The following is a 6,498-nucleotide window of genomic DNA, read 5'->3' as shown; positions in this document are numbered from 1 at the left end:
GAGACTTGAGATAGACGGAGTTTGCTGGGGGCTAATCCACTGAAGGATTAAGGGATCGTCCACCTTACGGATAGTCGTGGAGTAGGAGCCCTAATCTCCGAATCACGTTAAAGAAAACATGCTAGCGGTTTTCTTTCCTTATTGTCTTTAGCTTTCTTATTTATATTAGTTTGTATTTCCGCTGTACAAGCTAACCATTGTAGGAAGTGATAAATTGGGGGCAACGTCTATTTAACTCCCTTCTAGCTGGCCACAAGATCCCCAACAGGGGCCACTAAGTGCGGATCAAATGACGAAGGTAGCAGCCAACGTGGAGGTCAAAGTCAAAGAGGTCAACGGCAAAGGGTCGAACACTGAGGGGCCAAGCAGATCTCTCCAGCAATGGCCGACGCCATGTATTGCCCGATCGGCAAAGGGTTGATCCAAGTGAAGCACCCGTTCAACCAATATCTTCAAACGATCGTCACAAAGCAGAGGAGTGTTCGTATGACCGGAGCGTTAGTTCGATCGGGCGGAAACAAACTATCGAGACCTGTCATCATGTGAAATAGTAGCCGAGTCTCGTCAAGCAGAGGAGAACTCAACCCGAGAGGCTATCCCGCTCGGTTGAGCAGATGGATCATTGATGTGTCCTTCGGGGAGATAACATCGCTGACATAATATATGGTCAACCGGTGGATCGTATGACAGATGCTTCTACTGTTTTGTCGGGGATATGCATGCCCTGTTAAGGTATGATATCAGAGACACTATCTTGACATGCCCTTTTATAGGATAAATTGGAGAATGTCCCCACGATCAATTGGAGAACGTGCTCACATCTCGAGAGAAGTGCGCACGTCACATACCAAGGCACTATATAAAAGGGGTTCATACACCGACAGAGGTACACATTATTCACTATTCATGCTTGTATCTTCTGTTGCTCCATCTTTTTCCTCTATTCGGTGACTGACTTGAGTGTCGGAGGGTCAGTGCCGGAGACCACTTCCCTGGTTCGGCATTGACATTTCTTGTATTGCAGAGCAGAGCGGAGTCTATATTCAGTCAATGCGGCAATGACATCCCCAACTTACCATCTTTATGATTTTCGGACAGGATCAAGTTCCAAAAAAAGAGTTAATCTCTTTGTAATATATGATTTGTTTAAGATATTACAAAGCGTATTAGAAGCTAAGGAAGTACTTCAAATTTCTCTACACAGGATGTTTTCTTTGTTGTATTTTTACTACAAGAATTGAATTAAGGGCCTTTGTTAACAAAACCTGATTCATAGATGAGATTGAGTGTTTAGCTTCTCCTACTCATACCAAATACTAATGTCTCAAAGATGTGATCATTTAAGTAGTCGAACGATTAGCTTGTGCCAAAGTCTTTCTGTGTTGGCATGGGTGATCATTTCCTTGGTATTTCTAACGAAAAAGGCTTTATAATGATTGATTAAATGAAATTTCTAAAGTGATCAAAACTACAAATATCTTAAGGATTGATCCATTACAACATTCTATCCCAAATGCCGTATGCTAAAATGTTCATGGTAAAGAAATTAATATGTTAAGAAAGACATAACATGAATCAATTTTGTAATCAATAGGATAAGAATGACATAGCATAGTTTAGTTCATATTAATAATTCTTTTAACTGCTCTGCAAAACTTATTGTTTAAGAAAAAAAATAGTGACTGAGGTTAATTAGAAATTTTGTTAACATCTCCAACCCAAAAGTGCATATTTTATAAGAAAATCACATACATAAGATATCCAATACATATCAATAACTTTTTCATAAAACATCCAACTATGAGTTTACTTTATTCATACAATGATTGAGTATTGAGCATCCTCACACTATAATGGTTGCCTATTATGATTTATTGAAGAAGCACCACTCTTATATGGGAAGAGGTTCAATCAACAGCAAAGACACATTATCTTTCATCGTAGTGTCAGAATTGGTGTACATATCAATATACCTATATATTTCTTCCATTGATCTTGAGAAGTTGAGTACTCTTTCAAAAATAGGCCGAGGTACTTTTGTTAGATTGAGACTTTCGTTGTTTAGATCCTTCCATGCTTTCTCCACTATCTCTCGCAGTTTGTTGCATGCAACTTTTGCATTTGTGTCATGCTCTTTCATGTAACTTTCCACTGTAGAGGCGGCATGATCTCTTCCTTGCTCCAGCTAAAATTTTTTTAAGTGGAATTGTCAAAAATTGTTGCTAAACTATTTTACAAAATGAAGTGTCTAAAATGAATACCTCATGTGATCTTATATCATTCAAGAGTCTACCAATTACACAGCAAGCTTCTATGGCCTTGGGAAAACTAGAATGCCACTCGAATACTTCTTTTGTTGCCATTTCTCCCATACCAACAAAAGAGGCACAAGAGATTAAATAGAACACCCAGAGGAGATTAACGAATTATGCAAGTGCTCATCAAGTGATGGTACATGTCGCTCGATACCCCACTTAGCTTCTTCAAGATAAGATATCACTTGGGCCTTCATCTATGTAAACCATGGGAAAACAGACTTAGTACATAAGTTTAAAGATCACATAAGACATTATAGCTTTCCTATCAACTTACTTCATATTGAAGATATAGCACACGGTACTTCTCATTGAGTTCCAACTCTTCTTCAAATTCTTCAAAAGTCTTTAATAGCTTGAGATAATAATCTTTCAAGTATTCTGGTAAACAATTAACAGCTTGATGATTCCACCTAATGTAATGAAATATGAGCAAACACGTGATCATGGTATTCACAAAAGAATCAATATATATGGTAAATTATCATTTTACACTATTTTTTACATTTTAAGTAGGATTAGTTTTACAACATTTCAGTCCTTCAGGTGTACAAACAATACAACAACATTATAAAAGGAAACAAGAAACTATTAGAATTTTGATATATGAGAAACTAACCTTTTGATTGCCTCAGTTAACAGTGTACACTCTTCCAATGTGCCATAGTTATCATAGATATCATCCATAATTGAGAGAAGAGAAATCACTTTGGAACAAATCACTCGTGCACGAGAATATTGAGGCTCAAAATACATAGCAAGAATCCAATAATAACATTCCACAACTCGATCACGAGTAAAATTTAGAGATTTAGCAAGTGCTAAATCATTCCACCATCTTGAAATATGTCATAATAGGAAGAAAAAAAAAAGTATAGACAAAGAAGTAAAACAATTAGTTTAAGTCACAAATACAAATTAAATACAAAATACTTATAATTAGAAAATAGAAGTAACCAATTAACATAATCTATGAAAATTAAAATTCATGCAAATAATAAGTACTCAAAAATTTCTATTAACTACAAATTACTTATTTTTAAATTCCTTCCAAATGGCTAACTATATTTACAAATAGATATTTAAGCAAATATAATGATTATAATGTTGGTGTGTATTCAAACACTAGAAGTTTTTTTTTCTAAAAATCATTTAAATTTACTTACATTGAAATTTTCTTCAGTTCATCTCGATGAAGAGATTGAAGTAAATTGAAATTCAACTTTGCAAGTTCTAATATGACGTCATCTCGCATTGCATCTTCTTGATAAATAAGAATATATTTTCTTGCTAAGAGAAATTTAATTCTTCGATATTGTGGTATCTCAAGGAAAAGAGTGACCTGTGTTGCTAAAGATTGTTCAAGTTCACTGAATAAGGATATAAGTTGAGATTTTGTAAAAGGCATGGCTTCATCAAGTATGGTCTCTCCATGTGTTCCAAGGTAAGACGCATTATATAAGCTTAGTAGTCCTTTGGCATCTCCATTCAATGCAGATATAAAGCTTCCATTCTCATCTTTGAACTTGTTAAAAGTATCTACAAGAGTGGACAAGCCATCAATAATATGTATTCATAAAGGTAATTATAATAGTAATATAGTATAGCAAACTATTTAACTAGTTTTATCCTCGTTCTTTTTGTAATAATACATATATGAAATCTGATTTTCATCTTAATTAAAACAAATTTTAAACCTAAAGGTCGGTAACAATTTAGTCTTTGCCAAAAGGAATGCATTGACACCTCTTGTTTCATCATTCTTTTATTAGGATAAATATGTAAACTTAAGTAATTAGAATTCAATATCAAAATATATTGCAATAATAAAAATCAATCAACTTCTTTAAGATATAGTAGAAATATTTATTGTTTATCACGAAATGTGTAAAGAAGTACATTTATATATAATTTTAATTTTACATTTATATTTTCCCTCCATTTTACAAATAACAATATGAGTATATAGTATAGTCTAATAATTTTAACTTATTTTTAGCATTACCTGCAGATACATAATATCCATGTTGCCTAAGCAATCGAAATCTTAGAGAAGTTTCATAAATCCCATAGCTTGTATCTTCAACTTCATAGATCAATCTTATTGCTTCACTTATTTCATTCTCAAAATGATAATCTATTCCAAGAATGTCGACTGAATCAATCAAATTCATAAGCTGCACTATATCATCAGTCTCCTTGAACATGCTCTTTATTTGCACTTTCAATTCTTCCACTCTCTTTATCATCCTTTGAGTGGATTCCTACATAATCAAAATTATTAGATATATATTCAAAAATATCCATTTAATCAGAAGCTATTTGAACCGAGCAAACTAATATATGTCTCTACTAATAATAAGACCTCAAATTGTAAAGACTTAGTGAGGAATACTCAATATATAAATGCAAGAAGTTGATAAAATACCTGTAATAGATTGAGAGACGAGTTTTGGATGAAATAATCACCCCAAACGCTTGGATGATATTTTGTTGACTTACGAACAATCCCTTGATCATCACTGATCAGAACATGAGTCACTGGTTGCTTCTCCATCTTAATTATAAGTTGTGCTCTTTAGCTTCCTTTCTCTTGGTATTTATAATTTCAGATGAACATATATGGTTAAAATTATATATTGTATTTGATATGGTATAGTATATGCGGGCTTAGAGGTGATGTAACGGTTAAAGTCAATGTGAGATAGAGGTGATATGACGATCAAAGTCAAGTGCAAGATGAGGTAGTGATCAAAGTCAGGGTACCATTGGAGTTAGAGTCAGAATAGATGTATCTGAACGGATTATTCTGACCAAGACTCAACTCTTCACTCAGCGCTATGACTCTCACGATAAAACCGACCGACCTAGTAGCTAGTCGTACTTAAGGGACTCAGTTCCCCATTCTTCAGGTATAAAGCTCTCTATATACGGTCATCTAACCCTAATAGCCGGCCGGACTGGGAGGACTTATCACTCCACTTGATGCTAAGATATACAAGATAAACCTGAGTAATTTCGTCCAGGAAAATGAGTCTTAGCTCCCCATCCTCCAGAAGTATTCTCTTAGCGCACAACAAAGACAATAATATCCCCTAATATACAACCGGCCAAGATGAGATTCAGTCGGACTTCCAGATCCTAGCATATATAACAAGTCAGGGGCAAGTCTTGTTATATATAATTGCTCAGTCTAAAGTGTCGGACAGACCTAGGGTTGGGCTCCCCACTGCATAGCAAAAGCACTCTCAGTATACAGCCGGTTGGACTCAGTGCCGTTCGGATTCAGAGGATAGCTCATTTCTTACTATTACGATATAGCTTAGCATATAGCGCAGTCAACCTAATAGTCGGTCGGACTGGAGGGACTTAGTTCCCCATTTTTATTACAGTCTCCTATTACATATAACCGACCATATATGAGTCCGGTCGGACTACCTCCGGGGGACAATATTGTTAGAGAATCATAATAATCCGTCAGAGAATATTAGCTATTTACCAAGGAATATTTTGATATCTGACATATACATGCAACGGAACCTTCTTATAAGAGTGACTACTCAACTTCTAATTAAGAAGTTGTGTTAGTGATATTATGGATTGTATGAAATATATAAAATGTAAATGTTAAACTGTATGGAAATGTGTTTGTATGTGTGAATTATGAAATGTAATCGTATGGATGTATGAACGAATGTGAAATATGATTGTATAGATTGTGAAATACTTTAAATTATTTTTATGTATAAAATGACATTGTTTGTGATGTTTTTTTTTATATGTGAAAATTATAAATAGGTTGGAGCCCAAATAACCTAAATATAAATTATTTTTTAAAAATATCAACGAAATCGATTATTCCATCGGCAAATATCAAAATGGATTACTGACATTATTTGCTATGAAAATTTTTTTTCCGTTGGAAATCACCGACGGAAATTATAATTTCATCGACAAATTCTTTTTCAACGAATTATTTCCCGACGAATCATTTTCCGTCATAATTCCATCACTAAATACCTACACTGACGGAAATACGATGAAAATTTTCATCGGTAATCCTGTTTATTTTTGTAGTGCTAGCCTATATATATAAATATTATCCTACATAGCTTACCATGTACACCCTGTGAATACCTAAAATATTTTACGATTTTAATTTTTTTTTCTTAATACTATAACC

The 6,498-nt window shown here is 34.2% G+C and overlaps 1 pseudogene; it reads right to left on the bottom strand.

Moving 5' to 3' along the window:
• Window positions 1-1,891: 1,891 nt before the first annotated feature.
• LOC121993849 lies at window positions 1,892-4,872 on the bottom strand (annotated as a pseudogene).
• Between the last annotated feature and the right edge of the window lie 1,626 nt (window positions 4,873-6,498).

The sequence above is a fragment of the Zingiber officinale genome, chromosome 6A (genome assembly GCF_018446385.1).
Source record: "Zingiber officinale cultivar Zhangliang chromosome 6A, Zo_v1.1, whole genome shotgun sequence".
Classification (NCBI taxonomy): Eukaryota; Viridiplantae; Streptophyta; class Magnoliopsida; order Zingiberales; family Zingiberaceae; genus Zingiber; species Zingiber officinale.
This window is presented reverse-complemented; position numbering and strand designations above follow the sequence as displayed.